Source organism: Eleutherodactylus coqui, chromosome 3, assembly GCF_035609145.1.
Source record: "Eleutherodactylus coqui strain aEleCoq1 chromosome 3, aEleCoq1.hap1, whole genome shotgun sequence".
In the NCBI taxonomy this organism is placed as follows: Eukaryota; Metazoa; Chordata; class Amphibia; order Anura; family Eleutherodactylidae; genus Eleutherodactylus; species Eleutherodactylus coqui.
In genome coordinates this window covers 228,532,959-228,548,846 of record NC_089839.1, presented here as the reverse complement: position 1 = coordinate 228,548,846, position 15,888 = coordinate 228,532,959, and the positions used below count along the sequence as shown (strand labels likewise).

General features: G+C 48.2%; 1 protein-coding gene across 2 annotated transcripts in view; it reads left to right on the top strand.

The window, feature by feature from the left end:
* Positions 1-703: 703 nt before the first annotated feature.
* Positions 704-15,888, top strand: part of PLXNA1 (plexin A1) — a 330,066-nt gene continuing 314,881 nt past the window's right edge. The window contains exon 1 of one of the 2 annotated variants that reach the window (XM_066597033.1): positions 704-816. The gene's annotated coding sequence lies outside the window, so the exon portion shown is untranslated. Of the gene's footprint in view, positions 817-1,959; positions 2,148-15,888 lie in introns of those variants that run through there. The other variant, XM_066597035.1, reaches the window with a different exon arrangement.

Sequence of the window (15,888 nt, the reverse complement as noted above, 5' to 3'; positions counted from 1 at the left end):
TAGATTGCTTTCGTGTAGGTCACCATTCGCACAGACCTAACAGTATTATAGTAGTTCTATGCTTGCACAGAGGGGGGCAGTATTATAATGGTTATATTGTTGTACATAGGGGGCAATATTATAGTGGTTATATTGTTGTACATAGGGGGCAGTATTATAGTGGTTTTACAGTTGTACATAGGGGGCGGTATTATAGTTGTTTTACAGTGTTTTATTCTTAGTTTTATGGTATTATAGTGACCTTATATTTTATTTAGGTCAGTAGCATGGACCAATGCCTATGAGTTAAAATATACTTAGTGCAGTTGTCATGTCCCGTCTCCCACTTCTCTTGGAGATCACACAATGAGCATTACTGAGCAGGCGGTGACATTTATCCTTGAAAAAAAACATGTAAGGGATTATTATTAATAATATATTCACTTCCCCATTAATGTAGGAGTCAATGTGGGATCAGAATACACATATAACAATGTATTTTACACTATTTATAATGCTACAATTACTAATCTCATTGTGATAATAAATAGAATATTATTTGACACATCATTAGTATCTAATCCTGGAACATTTAGTGTGGAGCCAGTGGTACAGGCAGGGGAGGGTTAAGCTGTGACTGGCTCCCTCCCCGTGTGTCCCTCCCAGGCGTCTGGCGCGCCCTCTGGCGGTGATCGGCGGCGCTGCAGCGCCCTGAAGTGAGATCGAGGCTGGAGTTCCAGGACGCGCTCCGCATTCCTTCCCATCCATTCATGCTGAGCTGCTACATTGTATCAGGCGCCGGGAGCCCGGAGATGGCAGCGGGCGGCCGCTCTCGCAGTAAGTAACCGGCAGGCACCGTCAGCTCATACGGGGGAACTTTTCCTCTCTTCCCCGGTGTGTGTAGGAGGGATCGCGGGAGAGAAGGAGCCGGAGATCTGCTGCCGAGTGGGCTCGGGGCTGCGAATGCGGGAGCCCGGGGCTCGGAGCTGGGATCCGGCTGCACTGCATCTGACGCTGCTGGGCGCTGGAGCTGGCAGCCTGGGCATGTGTAGTGCGGAGGGGACCCCCGTGCAGGGATCGCTCACCCCCTGATTTAATGGCTATGTGCTTTTGATACCCATTAGTGGGCACTGATGCCATGCTGCTGTGTGCTACTGCAATCTACACATGTGCATAGTGTATTCTGCCATATGGGCTGTATGCCCACTCTGCATGCCCTTCCACATGTGCTGCGGTGCCCCCTGCTCCATGCCATGCTGCAGTTAGTGGGCAGGGAGAGGCTGCACTGCGCTGGCTGGAGTGGCATTTGTGTGTCAGGGATGTTTTCCTGCAGGGAGAGCAGCGCCAGGAGAGATGCCAGCCTCATAAAGTGGCTGCAATCCTAGAGCATGTCCATCATCCTGCTTCTATAGGGGACAATTTCATGGATGGGTGATATAGCATATACGTTTCTAATCAGCATCTATGGGGCATAGAGCCCGTGCCCACAATCTGAAGTTACTAACCCAGTGCCCAGAGATGTGGACGCTTCCCTTGGCATTCCTATAAGATCAGGATTTGGGATGTTTGGAGTCGATGCAGAGCGACCTCTTAGTTTGGGAACACTACCACCCCCATCCTCCTATGCAGCAGGAAAGCCATTAATCATACTCTCCCTTCACCGTGACTTGGGGATTTGTCTGCGGGCATAGCCGGTGGGTGTACAGCTCAGCGGTATAGGTTGTCGCTACAGGTAATAATATGAATAGATTTAACCATCCCCTTCCCCTTTTTTGCTGTCGCCGCTCCTTGGGGTATTGTTAACACCTTAGTTACCGTTTGGAGGGGCCTGCGGTGCATTGCGGTGTGGCAGTGAAAGGGTTAAGTGGCTGAGGTTAAAATTGGGCGGAAATCTTTTTTTTTTTTTTTTTTCCTTCATCCCCCTCTGCGGAGATCAGTAGCGTGGATCTCACCCCAGAGAAGGAGCGTGGACACAGGTAGAGCGGTGGATGCAGAAGACCATTAGGATCATGGAGCGCAGCCCCAAAGATCGGATTTAGATCAGAGACTGCAAAAAAAAAAAAAAAAAAAATTCTTCATCGGAGAAGGATGCTCGCCCGGAATATTTATCATCTGCGGACGCTCGCTGCCAGCTGTATGCCAGCTCACTGCCGGCTATTTCTGCACCTGTAAGTAGATAGATGGCGGTGCTCCTCCTGAGCGCCCGGTGTGCTTTCTAGAAATGCCGGGGATGATAGCAGAGAGCTCACCCGGCGGTGCCGCACCACCACAGCAGGATCGCTCGCTGCCAGTGCAGGCAAGGAATGTGCTTTTTGGAGTCTGTGGGATTTGTTGGCACAAGGTGGCATTAACCCCTTTCAGTCTGCTCTGTCATGTCTACCCTGGAGGTGTCAGTGGACATGTCAGCTGGCATTGTCCTGTTTTCATTAGCGTGCGATCGTGTGCCCGGTGCGGGCAGAAGGTGGTTGGATTTGGAAGCAATAGATCCATCTATAGGGGAAGTTTACGATGCATATATATGAGTACGTATATACTGTATGGAGGCATGCAGGAGGTGAGGATGCTTCTAGGGTGCCAGTATACACCGTGACTCATATATGTGGTCTGTGTTGTGGGCACATAGGTACTCACACAAATGCACATATATATTGCATAGGTTGTATGGGGGTGAAGATTTTTAAAGGGTATATATACCTATATTTGGTATGTGTAATATATGTGATGTGTGATAAGGATTGTGTGCACGTATGTAGATGTATGTATATACTGTATGGTGAGACAACATAGGAGTGTGCTGGTGGAAGTGCGTATATATAGTAGTTCTTGGTAAGTGTGCATGCCTGTCAATGTCTCTACATGCATGTATCATGTAGATGGTGCAGATAATATATATCGCATATGGGAAGTGTGTAATTGTATAGATGTTTTTAGTTGGTCTGTATGTATATAGATAGGTGTGACTATGTATGTGTGTATATAATATATGTAGTCACTTGTATGGACTCTATGTACATACGTGTGTATGGCCGGTCTATATGTATGTGGACCCTGCATGCACACGTCTGTAATGGCCAATATATGTATGATATGTGGTTCTCCTATTTCCCCTGGACTGTTGGTGTTACTGATTGTGGCAGTCATGTCTTCTCCTGGTTTTATGACCCTGCGGAGTGCGTTGCTAGTAACTCTACCACAATGCAGGCGTTCTCATTGCCAGGAATTGGGGATAATATTTAGCGTAGTTTTCTGGATCCGTCAGTCGTCGTACGGTCCGGAGCTCCGGATGGGGTCACACTGCTGCCCAGACTCTGGTTGTCGTCATTTGCACCCTTCTATGCTGCTGTGTGTGATATGCTGCCTGCCCCCCTGTATATATGTTGCACCTGTATGGCATATAGTGCAGGGGTCCGCACAGCCAAGGCCGGGAGAGGGGGAGCCCTGTGGAAGTGCAGCCCTATCCCAACCCCCACTCCCCCAGCACATGCTTCCCAAACCTCCTGCCTTAAACTGTTGCAGCTGCTAGGGGCTTCCGACCCCGCTGCCCTTTAACCTGAGATTTTAAGGTGGGGGTGGTGCGCCTGTACTGGGATAGAGAGGGCCGCTGCCCTGGATTAGCACATTATTTACATAGATAGAAGAGGGTCACTTTTTTAAAGGGGTCTGCAACTTTCGGCACAATTTGGGCAGTGGCTAGAATATGAGGAGCTGTGCCCGGGGTGCTTGGCACACCTCCTCCAGCGGTAACGAACTATCACATGGAGCGCAGCAAAATTGGGTGCATATTTCTATTTTAGTAAACTCTAAAATCCGTCCAGACTGCGGGCTCAAGTCGCCTATCGTACATTGTAAGCTGGACGTTGGGGGATTATGGCTGTGCCAGCTGGGCACTTGTGGTTGTGATTACACTTCATGCCCTGCTCATTGATGAGTCAGGGCACTAGAGGGTTCATAACTTCAGTTTCCCTCTTGCAGGGTGGCAGTGATGTCTTTAGAGAACTCTTCCTGCTGCTTCTCCAGTTTGTAGTGACCCCCTTAAATTCCCAGCACCCGTTTATTTTGTTTTTAATTTGCCCGTAAAACTTCCAGCGGTGTAGGTAGGTGCCATTGGCACGCAGCGGCGTACGGATCCATATTATTTCCAGTGTTCTGGCTTTCACATTGTTAATCACACACTTTGTTGGGCTGTCGTTCTACTGCTGCAAAACTGCAACTCCCAGCATGCACTGACTGCCGATCCAGCAGTGAAACCTAAGCGAATGCGTGTTTTTTTTTTTGTTTTTTTTTTAAGCTTGTATTCAAGATGGCGGAGGGTAAGGGTTGCGTACGTCATAGGTAGGTCTGTAGGTGTCTCATACACTTGTTCCAACTTTATGCTGGGAGTTGTAGTCTTATAGCTCCAGTGTGTTGTGTAGAGCATGCTGGGAGTTGCAGTTCTGCTGGAGAGACGTAGCTTGGGGACCAGCGCTATGAACCACATTTTATGGTGCCTTATTGAGTTGAGGCTGGTCTGTTTGTACCCCGGGTGGAGCACTGTGCCCTCTAGTGTTAGGTTTGGATTTGCGGGGTTCCACTCCGCACTTTGCCCCCAAACCATGACCTCTGTAGATTTCGAATAAAGCCATTTTGTTCCCTGCGGATCTGAAAGATGATTTCCGGGGACTGGTGCTGAATGACCAGATCTGTGCGTGTGGCCGTGAGGGACAAGTGGCGCTCTGCGGTGACGGACAGCACGCCTGCCGAGAAGTGTATTGCTTTTAGAACTGCTTTGGACTAATGTATGGCAACACAGAAGCGTTCAGCCATGCTGCACAGTACGCCGCGGCTCTAGAAGACGGTCACTTTCTACTGCCCTCATACGAGCAGGAGCCTTTCTCCGTGATGTGCATGGTGCTATTCCGTTTATTCAGCGGCTGATAATCCGGCAATGCCGTGAACTGAGACCCTGACTGATGAGCGGTAGATACGTTTCTGTAAGTGTCCAATAACCTGGCATCTATTTGCTGCCAGATGAAAGGAGTTTTACTCGTGAAGAAAGTTTTAGGTGACGACATAGGTAGGATTATATTGGTCTGATACACTGATCTCCGACTCCTGACAGTTCAATGTGTTACAGCACTACAACCCCCATCGTCTCCAATCTTTATTGTTGCACCAGTGTGCACAAACACCCCCTAATAGCCCACACAGTGGGCTCCTTCTGACCCCCTAAGGAAACAATTGTCTGGCACACATTGGGTTAAGTCCAAGGATACATTCCATTGTTCAAACTTTGTGTTTCCTAGGCAACCAACTTCTTCTTCATAGACTTCTCGGTAATCTCTTCTCAGGTCAAAGGCGCTAATTTGCCTTTTAGGAAAATATGTGAATCCCCTACTACATTGTCTTGTGTTATTGGAGTCGGAGGTCCGTCCTGGACCCCAAAATGTTTGCAGCCATCAAGTAATTGATGTTAGGTTCACCAGGGGCACAGGGCGGCATATTAACCCTTCATTGGAGTGAAAATCATTTAAAAGGAATTACTTTGCATTGCACGAATTAGGTGATTGGACGTACCAAGATGTCGCTTTAATGTTCTGGTGTCCGACTCGTTCAATATCTGCAGTTTATTACTCTTCATGGTACTTGGACCACAAGGTGGCACTTTTCTGTATGAGTCTATGGAAGGAGCTCTGTCGGTCTAAGGTTATAAGATCTGACACCTAATGTTAAACCTCCTTATTGAACTAATTGAGGACCTCTGATATGTTTATCCTTGTGGAGACACCATGAGGGTGGAGTGATTTTTATAGGCCATGCAATGCTTCCTGGGGGAAAAAATATGCAAATGAGTGATGAAATAATCTTCCCCAGTGCCACCTATTGGAAGTTGGTTACCCTATGAGTCAGTATCTGACCTTGCTCCCACATGGAGAAACGGTCACCCCCCCCCCCCCCCCCCCACACATTCATGGCATCTCATCCAGCTATAGCCCCACTGGCTGTCTGTACATGGCTACTTTGGTATGGCGTATACACTTAAGCCCATTTTACGTGGCGCAATTATCGTGTAAGTCGCTTGTTAGAAGGAGGGATTTGCACAATATTCGTATAGTGTGAACGCAAGGCATGATAAATTGCTGATCGAATGTTTCAAACAGATCTGAAAATCATCGTTGGGCCGCCGCCGCCACATCGCTGAGTGTAAACAGGCTGTTGTTCATCTACGAGGGTCGTGGCTTACGGTGATTGGAGGCAGGCGGATAAACGCTCTCTGGCGCACTCCGCCTCCGATGACTGAGCGATGATCGTTCCTGGACACCTCAGTGCCCAACAGTCGTCTTGTGTAATGGGGGCCTGTTAAGCGGTCAGAAACTGACTCATAGGGTAGTGGTGCTATGGAGGACTATGGCTTCGCTCCTGTGCGCGCCTTTTATTACTGGATGTAGCAGTAATTTTGTTGCCATGTACGGAGAAGAATCTGTTGATTCTGGGAAGCAGCAGAACAGTCTTACTATTCATTGTATTTTATCCATGAGGTGGCGCTGTTTTTCTCTTCTTTGCATGTATTTATATCTGTGTAATGTTGGATGATCATTAGAGCAGTCGACCCGCCTCTGATTATGACGTTACCCCGTCGCCATCTTGAATACAATTTGAAAACCATAAAGAAGAACGCGTCCTTTCTGGTACCTCTCTTGCGTTATCGTGTCAGTGTTTTCCTCACTTGTGTTCATAGTGGTGATGGTGACATATTGCGGGTGACATTTCCTCTGTTTAGAGCGCCTGCAGCGGGCAGAGTCCTCTACGGTGCGAAGGTGGAATCCATATAACTCTCTGATTTGGCCTCGGTGGGACGTGCGCGCTGCAGAGATAGCGGATTTATTCCCCGGCCGGGAGGAGAGGCGCTCCCTCACCAATCACATTAAGCTCCAGCAAGTGGCTTCTCCGTGTTCGGGCCTGCAGGGGAAATCTTATTGAATACAGTTATGAATAGTTAATATGGTACACACATCATCGCTCTGCCGGGGTGAGAGGCTGCGAACATCTCCGCCATCTATAGACTTAAATTGTTTCTAGCCATTATACGGAGTCTGTGCGGCTGCGGCGGCTTCTGCACGTGTTACAGGAGGCGCTGCGTTATGTACAGAAGATCTCGCACCTGCTCTTAGACGTGTAATATATATTTCTGTATACATGTATGTATGGACCTGTTTACATGTGTGAGCGACTAAAAAAAAAATATGCAGGCCACATACGCCCGTGTGAGTGAGCGTGACTGCTTAGCGGTCAGGACCGTTGTCTTGCAGTGTTGGGGCCATGGGATCAAATCTTACAAAGAACATCATCTGTATGAAGTTTGTATGTTCTCCCCGTGTTTGCGTGGTTTTCTCCCAGGTACTCCATTTTCCTCCCACACTCAAAAAAAACAAAAAACAACCTCATATAGGTGTAAAGTCCTATGTACTATGCATGCACTATATAACGGTGATTTATAGGATGTGCTTGTGCATTTATGGGTCTATGTTTCTGCACGTTGATGGGTCTGCATGTATTTCTGGGCTTTAGTACCATCCCAAAAGCTGATTATTTGAAGCATTCAGACAATAAGAATTCTCATCGGCCTTGATAGAAACCGTCCGGAAAGTGCATGTTGGTTACCCGCCTGCTGCGGTCTATCGATGCGTATCAGATGGCCAGAAAGAAGTACAAAAAACCTCTGGAGACGCATCGGAGTTGTAGAGCGCATGTATCGGTGTTGGGTACAGGTGATCATTTCGGCAATGTGCTGCTGGTGGGCTGTTCTTGGCTGTGGGAGGTGTGGTGGGATGTGGAATGTCGCATCCTGATGTCTTTTGTTACCTTTTCATTGAGAAATGGTGGGAATCTCAGCAATTAGTTTCCCAAGTTAAGAGCGGGGTTAAAGGTCATCAGCAGAAGCTCTGTGACTGTGAAACTGATCTCCCTGTGCGACCTGGAGGGAACGGCGCCCCTTGTTGGGTTAGAGGGTGGTGACATCCAGGGTCTTGACCTGCACTGAAATTTCTGTGCCCCCTCCTCCAGGCTTGCTAGTAAATGGGGGGTTGTCATGTGGCCGCCCCCAACCGAGCAAAGGTACAACTGCTAAAAAAAACAAAAAAAAAACAAGCCCTATTAAACTGTAGTTAGTGGAGTTGAAATAAATCGTCCCGCCAGACTATGAACACGGCGTCGCCTGAATGCGTTTTATGCAAAAACTCTAAATAAAAAAAAAAAGTACAGACATCTGTAAATAAAATCCATATGAAAAGCATGAAATATAAAAATGTCTTATATTACATGTAAATGCTAAAATATGACGTAGGAAAAAATGTGACGTTTTTGTTCATAAGGGTTCGTTTACACAGAGGAGAAACTTGGACTGATAAACCAACGATTTTTATGCAAGCGCAATGCGTTTTGTAAGAATTGCGAGGGAAAACCACCTGAGTAAATGTACCCTGAAGAGATTGCTCAAGACTAAGAGTATCCGTTTCTAGAAATGGCGCCATTCCTGTCTAGAAGCCGCATCTGCTGTTGTAGCGTAGCCCCACAAAATTATCGGTACAAAGAAAATTTTTTAGTTGATTATTATAGAAATATCCCGGAGACGGCGCAGCCAAAAACTTCACCCGTTCATTTGCCCGTTGCAACGTTTCAGTTCTCTTGAACCTTTTTGAAGCAATTATTTTGGATTTTTGTATACCCTTTGAATTTTTTTAACATTGCTTCACAAAAAAATCTAATCCAGAGTTTTGTGTCTCTGGCCACCTTAATAAAGATACAGGCAGCGATACACGAGGCCGATATGTTGTTGTTGTACGCCAGGCCGGCCGCGGCGATTTACATAAGAATAAACGCTGTCAAGTCCGTATAAATTAGCCACCTAGCTGTTCTTTGTGTGTGAACAGGGAGGGCACTAAAGATCAGACAACCAGGAATCGTGTCACGCGGGCTGGAGGGGCTCATGTGCCCATCTAGGTTCACAACGCATTCTGCACAGAATTCGGAGCGAGGCGGGGACGTAAATTGTAGAGCAGATTTTCTGATTAAAGAGCCCCTTCAGCTATGAGTGGAAATCTTCAACGCGGTCCCTTTTCTGCTGGAGTGCTAAATTAGTGTCTGAACGCACCGATAATATTTGTCATGTCAGTGCCACGGACTGATATATCGTGACATCCCCCTTAAAGGGGCAGTCCAGGGTTAGAAAAACATGGCTGCTTGCTTCGAAAAACAGCCCCACCCTTGCCTGTGGGTTATGTCTGGCATTAGGGCTTCGTTCTCATTCACTTCAAGAGCGCAATACCACACAACCCTATGGACAAGGGTGGCAATGTGTTTGGAAGAGAGCAGCCATGTTTTTCTAATGGGGCAATCCCTTTTAAGGGCTGGTTCCCATGGGTATATGTGGGTTCTGGCTGCGTAAATAAGCTCCGTATTTACGTGACAAAAAAATCACAATCGCCTGCATATTTTGGCCGTTATATGCAGGTTTTTGCGCATATAAATGCACTGTGTATTTGAGTGGGGAAAAAAAAATACACAGAAGGTCTCATTGATTTGCTGTGCGAATGCGCAGGTTCCGGCCATTTTCTTTACGTATTTGCACTGGCTCATTCCATTCAATGGCCAGTGCCTAATATGCACTAAAATAGCGGACACAGCGGTTTTTTTTTTGTTTTTTTTTTCAACCGAGCATCACGTGAAAAAAATATGCACATGTGAACAAACTCATTGAGATCGGTTCACTGTGTAATGCGCTGCACAAATACACTCCTGTGAACAAGCCCTAAGAATTGCAGTAGCACACTTAGGCTGGGTTCCCACGGGACGTATTTGGGGCGGAAATCTTGCAGTTTTGACGCAGTGAAAAAACGTGAGATTTCCGCCGGGAAAGTGCAGCTTCAAAACCTGCGGCACTTAGCTGTGGCTTGGCCGCATGCTTTTCTGTTGCGGCCGGCTTCTCCATAGAGAGGAGCGCAGCCGAAACGGGAGAAAAAATAGACATGCTGCAGCCGGGGAATCCGTGCCGCAGCGCTGGCTCTGCCGCGATAGACTGGCAAATTTGACAAATCTTGTCCACATGGCTGGCCAATTCCGAGATTAGCGGCTGCAGGTGGATTTGCCACAGGGAAATTCCGCACGGAATTTTCGCGGCAAATCCGCCCTGTGTTAACCCAGCCTCATTAGGGTAATGGGCGTCCTACCAGCCTAAATACCTGAACAGCCAATCAGATTGCGGCTTACACCTGTAGATCAGGTTAAGAAATAAGAACAGCATCTTTATTGCTGGTTGTTCTTTGCCGACCACAATGAAGACCAGCAAACGTTTTGCAGGAGTGATACTTGGATCTGGGAAGACAACTCGGGACCGTGATGGTCCGCGATGACTTCATAGTTCTGTAAACATTTCCCGCTGTCAAACGAAAGGAATGTTTTTTGAGACGATTGCCAGAAATAGTTTGGACTCTGCGCTGTGTAAATTCTAGTCATGATAATTACGTATCATCGTATTGCCAAACCCTTCATGGATAGAAGCTGAGCTGCTTGGCTCTGGGGTGACCGAGGGACAGCCATTGTGGGCTGGAGCTGCGTCCAGAGGCCTCGGGTTCATAATGGGGGTCTTGTGGTTCATTTTACAATAATTAACCCCCTACAACCAGACTGCTTCCCGCTCCAACAGTGAGGATTTTCCTTAGAAAATAGCATTGCAGATGGCTTCTGGACTGTACAAGCCGCTGTCAGCTCCTTGGGATAGACCGGGGGTAACTAACATTTTGGCCATCTCCAGGTCACATTGAAAAAAGGAGGGTTGTTCCGGTGCGCACAATAAATACACACACACAAACACTAAAAAAAAACAGTCCATGCATCATTTTCAGGATATTCACCACCACAGATGAACAAAAAAGTCCTCACATAATCCTAACCCTCTGCCGGGCCTCCAGACAACCCTCACGGGCCTCTGCCGGGCCTCCAGACAACCCTCACGGGCCTCTGCCGGGCCTCCAGACAACCCTCACGGGCCTCTGCCGGGCCTCCAGACAACCCTCACGGGCCTCTGCCGGGCCTCCAGACAACCCTCACGGGCCTCTGCCGGGCCACCAGACTTGGGACAGCGCCTGCTTCTGCATACAGCAACCTGTCAAGGCTCACATGTAGTTCGCGCACACGAGCCTGTTTCCAACAGCAGAGAAGGGGAAAACAGCATTGACTGACCATGATGAGACCACTGTCTCTTGTCCTCGCCTTGATGCTGGAGAGGAGTGTTTAGGACTCGGGAGGACAGGAGTTCGACAGTCACAGAGCTGCAAGTGCCGCCCACTGCCTCGTCATCTATACGCACCTGTCTGTGAGCGGAAGTTGCCGCCAGGTGCCGCAAGCTGCCTCCCCTCCTCTTTGTGTCGGGCTGTATTCATAGCCGTCCTGGAACGCATGCAGTCCGCGGGTTGGACACCCTGGTTATAGAAGCTGAGGACTCTGGTCCTCACAAGCATGGAGATCTGCAGTGGTCACCGCTGCTGCCAGGACCTGTTGCTAGGCAACCAATGAGACTTGTTTGAGTGCTGCCGCCAGCTCAGCTTCTGGAGACCCTTATGTACCCCCATTATTTTGAAGACTAGTAATCGCTCAAGATTGTTTTGACTGCATCTTTCATCGCCATCACTTTATAGCCCTCTTTTTTTGGTTGCTTTATCCTGTATACATGTTCTGGCGCAGTCCACGGCTGTAGTGCTACGCTGGTTGGGGCATGCACGGCCATACCAGTAGACCCAACACCTGCGGCACCTGTTCATACCATGGAGAAATATTGCGCAGCCCTGCTCGTGTTTCTTCTGTCTAACCTTTTTCAAAGCCCCAGAGCGCTTGTCATAATAGCGTCTTCCTCGGATAATGTTCAGCCTTTCAGGTAAAAAAAGAAAAATATGTGACGATTGTGAATTCCCTCATCTGTGAGGAACTTGTGGTGGAAAGGAAAAAAGGTTTTGATTTTTTTTTTTTTTGGAGGTCCATGTGATGGTAATATGGCTGCCTCGCAACAGACCTGAGCTGTCAGGTCCAGAGCTCTGTGTACATCTGCACCATAGAAGTCATGGTGGAGGCCTGTTCACACTGATATAGGTTCTTCTGTTAAACGCACACGTGTTTTGTCCAAAAAATGGATGAAAATGTAGCGTTTCACAGATCCATAGGCCGGAATGGGTTAAACGTAGTCAAACTATGCATACCTCCAACCTGACAGAGGTTTTCATGTGATTTTTGTGGGATTGAAGGGTGCCACCTGCTGTGATTTTTCTGTCCCACAAACAAAAATGTATGGAAATGTATACTTTATCATTGCAGTCAATGGAGGACATCTGGCTGTACGCTTTCATACGCTTAACGTATGTGTTGTTTTGTGATCAAGGGGAAAGAGTTGAACTACAATTCTCTTATTAGGAAAAGTTTACAGTGAAAAATGTTTTTCATATGAAAATGGGTCAAAATATATACCACGTATACAACTTTAGAAAATGTAAATGTATGCTTAAAATACAGGTATTAGTGCAGATTTTTTTTTTCTTAGGTTTCAGTTACATGAGAAACATATGTGAAAGTGGCAGTGCGAATGGGCCCTTAGCCTGGTGCGTGGTGTAAACCTTCTCAGGACGGACCCCACTATGCTACAAAATGAGGAACCTACAAGCGAGGCACTTCTTCTGGGTACCGCGATGGAGGCTACGGAAGCCCCTTGGTCCACGGCTGCTCTCAGAGACAAGGTGTGGATGAGGAAACAAAGATATCGACCTCTATATACCAGGATGGGATGTGGTGATTTAAGTTTGGGGGAGGATCTGGTGGTATTCGAGATCAGGGTCTGCCACACCCCCGCGTACCTTCTACAAATAACCATACGGCGCTCGCCTAATACAAGTCTGTATTCACATGGAGCCGTTAGGATGCGATTTAAATTGCCCCCCCCCCTCCCCGAAAAACTGCATGTGGCTTTTTGGATGCAGTTTTGACTGCATATCAACTGTTGTGAATACCGCCTAATGCTGCCATGTGGTGGCCAGATAACTCCTTCACACAACTGTGTACCTAGCAATGCTATTCCATAGTACCTCCACCATACACTGCACTAACCTACTGTACGAAGCCAAGTAAATACACCATACAGTGACCAAGTAACACTCCATATAATAGAACGCTATACGGTGTGTAGGTAGTACTGCTATACAACTAACATTAAAGCGGTTTTATCACTGCCATGAAAATTCTGCCAGCAACTGGGCCTTCCATAAAATTAAAAAACAGAGCACACTTTCCTGTGCTCGAGCCCCTAGGCTGCAGCCTAGCGGCTCCCACCGTTCCAGCTTCCTGATGTACGTCCCAGCAGAAGTCAGGTGACCACTTGCAGCCAATCAGAGGCAGCAGCATCACTGTCCCCAACTCCTAGCTTTAAGGCGCCCAGGAAGTGAGTGCCAATGCCAGAAGTTAGGAGAGGCTACAGTAGTCACCTTACTTCTATTGGGCCGCACTCCAGGAAGTTGGGACTGTGGGAGCCGCTGAGCTGCATCCTGGGGGTCTGAGGGAAGTGTGCTCTGTTTTTAAATTTTATGGCAGGCCCAGCTGGTGGTGGAATTTTCATGGTGAACATACCCTAAGATTGGTAGCTGCAAATATCGGGCTTGGCCATCTGTGGCGCCCCCTTCAGCAGGAGCTGCTGACATGCCTTGTACGGGCCTTTATGACCTGATGCAGGAGACCTCCTAAGCAGTCGTTGGAGGGTCAGAGCATGGCCTCCTGAGAGACGTTTATAAGTCGTTATTCCTCCTCCTGACTAATCGGTTACACGCGGAGGTTCTGAGATTCCTCCGTCTTGGTTCGGGTCCAATGTTTGACATACTTTGGACGTGATGTCAGCCATGTGGCGTGTATGCTTGTTTAGTGTTCGTGCAGCGGCAGATGATTCCTATTAAGAAAACAGATTTTTCCTAAAACCTGCACAAGTACGTGGAGGCCGCTAACGCCCTACAGAAATCCCCAAATCTCCATTACATCAGTTCTTCAGTCGTTTTGTCCTGGTAGTAAAAGTTGGGCTGCTTTTATTTAGCAGTGACTGGGTCTAGGAAAGCTGGCTGCTGAATATTTAAGGAGTTATTACAATAATCCCTATGGACAAGGGCGGCACTGTGTTTGGAAGAGAGCAGCCATGTTTTTCCAACCCTGGACAACCCCTATAGCAGTGACGGCGAACCTTTCAGAGACTGAGTGCCCAACCTGCAACCCAAAGCCAACGTATTTATCGCAAAGTGCCAACATGTCAGGGGGAGGGGCTTATTACAACACATGGTTTTTACCTCCGTCGTTATAAAAAGGCCAGGGCCGCTTCAAAGTAGCGGATGCGGAAATCCTGCAGAATTTGCCACGGAAATTTCCGCTGAGGACATTCTGCAACATTTCTGCCACGTGTAAACATACCCCAGCGGTAATATTGCCCCCCCCCCCCCCCCCATGGCAGTCCCGGCGGTGACAGTAACCCCCCCCCACAGTGGCCCCAGTAGTAATAGTGACATCCCACAGTGGCCCCAGTAGTAATAGTGACATCCCACAGTGGCCCCAGTAGTAATAGTGACACCCCACAGCGGCCCCAGTAGTGATAGTGCCCCCTGAGACCCTTATGCTTATCCCCTCCTCCTCGTTGAAGCGCCGCCGCTACTGGCGCTGATCCCAGGTGCACACTGTGACATCAGTGTGCTGACGGACACCACCTCCCCCTGCTCTTGCGGACCCTAAGAGGAGACGTCAAGGGAGGAGGATCCTGCCTGCACACTGACGTCACAGTGTGTGCCGGGATCAGCGCCGCTAGCAGTGCAGCTCGGTGAATGCCATCAGGGGAGCCGCGGCCCCTGCCCCTGCCCGTATTCATTAACGTGGTGAGCAGCTGACAGTGGTACGTGCCAGCAGGGAGGGCTCTGAGTGCCGCCTCTGGCACGCGTGCCATAGGTTCGCCACCACTGCCCTATAGCATCTGTAAAGGGATGGTCTGGTCTAGAATAAATATTTTTTAAAGGGAACCTGACATCATCTTTGAACCCCATAAAGCTCAGAAGTGGGCGAGTTGGGGAGTTGCGTTTCATATTTACAGGGCGCCCCCCGTTCCAGCGTTGTGTTCCTGTGAAGTCTATTTATTGAACCAGTCGCTCCCTGGACTGCCCAGTCCCTTACCTCTCAGGACCATTACATAGTTTATGGAGTTCAAAGGTTCCCTTTAAATACTCTATACCAAAATCTCTGTTAAAGGGGTTGTCCACTTGTAAACTATTGATGGCCTGTCCGTAGAATACGTAATCAGTAGCAGATCAGTAAAGGTGTGCTGCCCACGACCCTCTCTGATCACTTGTTCCCTAAGCCTATTTATTCATGCACTAACCTATTTCTTTAGGAAGCCGACAGCTCTGTTCCCACCACAGTGACCAGGCTTGGTATTAGAGGCAAAGTTCCCATTGAAATGCATGGCAACTTAGCCTGTAATACCAAGTCTGGCCACTGCGGTGGGAACAGAGCTGTTTGCTTCCTAAAGAAATCAGCTTGGTGCACAAGAAAATCTGCTTAGTAAGCAGCTGATCAGATAGGATCCCAGGTAGCAGACCTCTCAGATGTACTATTACCAGGACATTACAGGGCATTACTGTAATACCAGGACAGCAGAAGGTGTTCCAGAATAGGAGCCACTTTTACTGAAAAGCTCTCCATTTTGGGTTATAGACAGGGGCCCGAGCAGGAGTCCCTACTCTAGGACGTTCATATATCCTAACGGGGGGCGTATGAACAGAGATTGTGCTGTTGGCCTAACTGCTTTAAATAGTGCCTTGCTATTCAGAACCCTGCTCTCTTAGCTACAGCAAGTGGCTCAGTTTGGAGGACCCA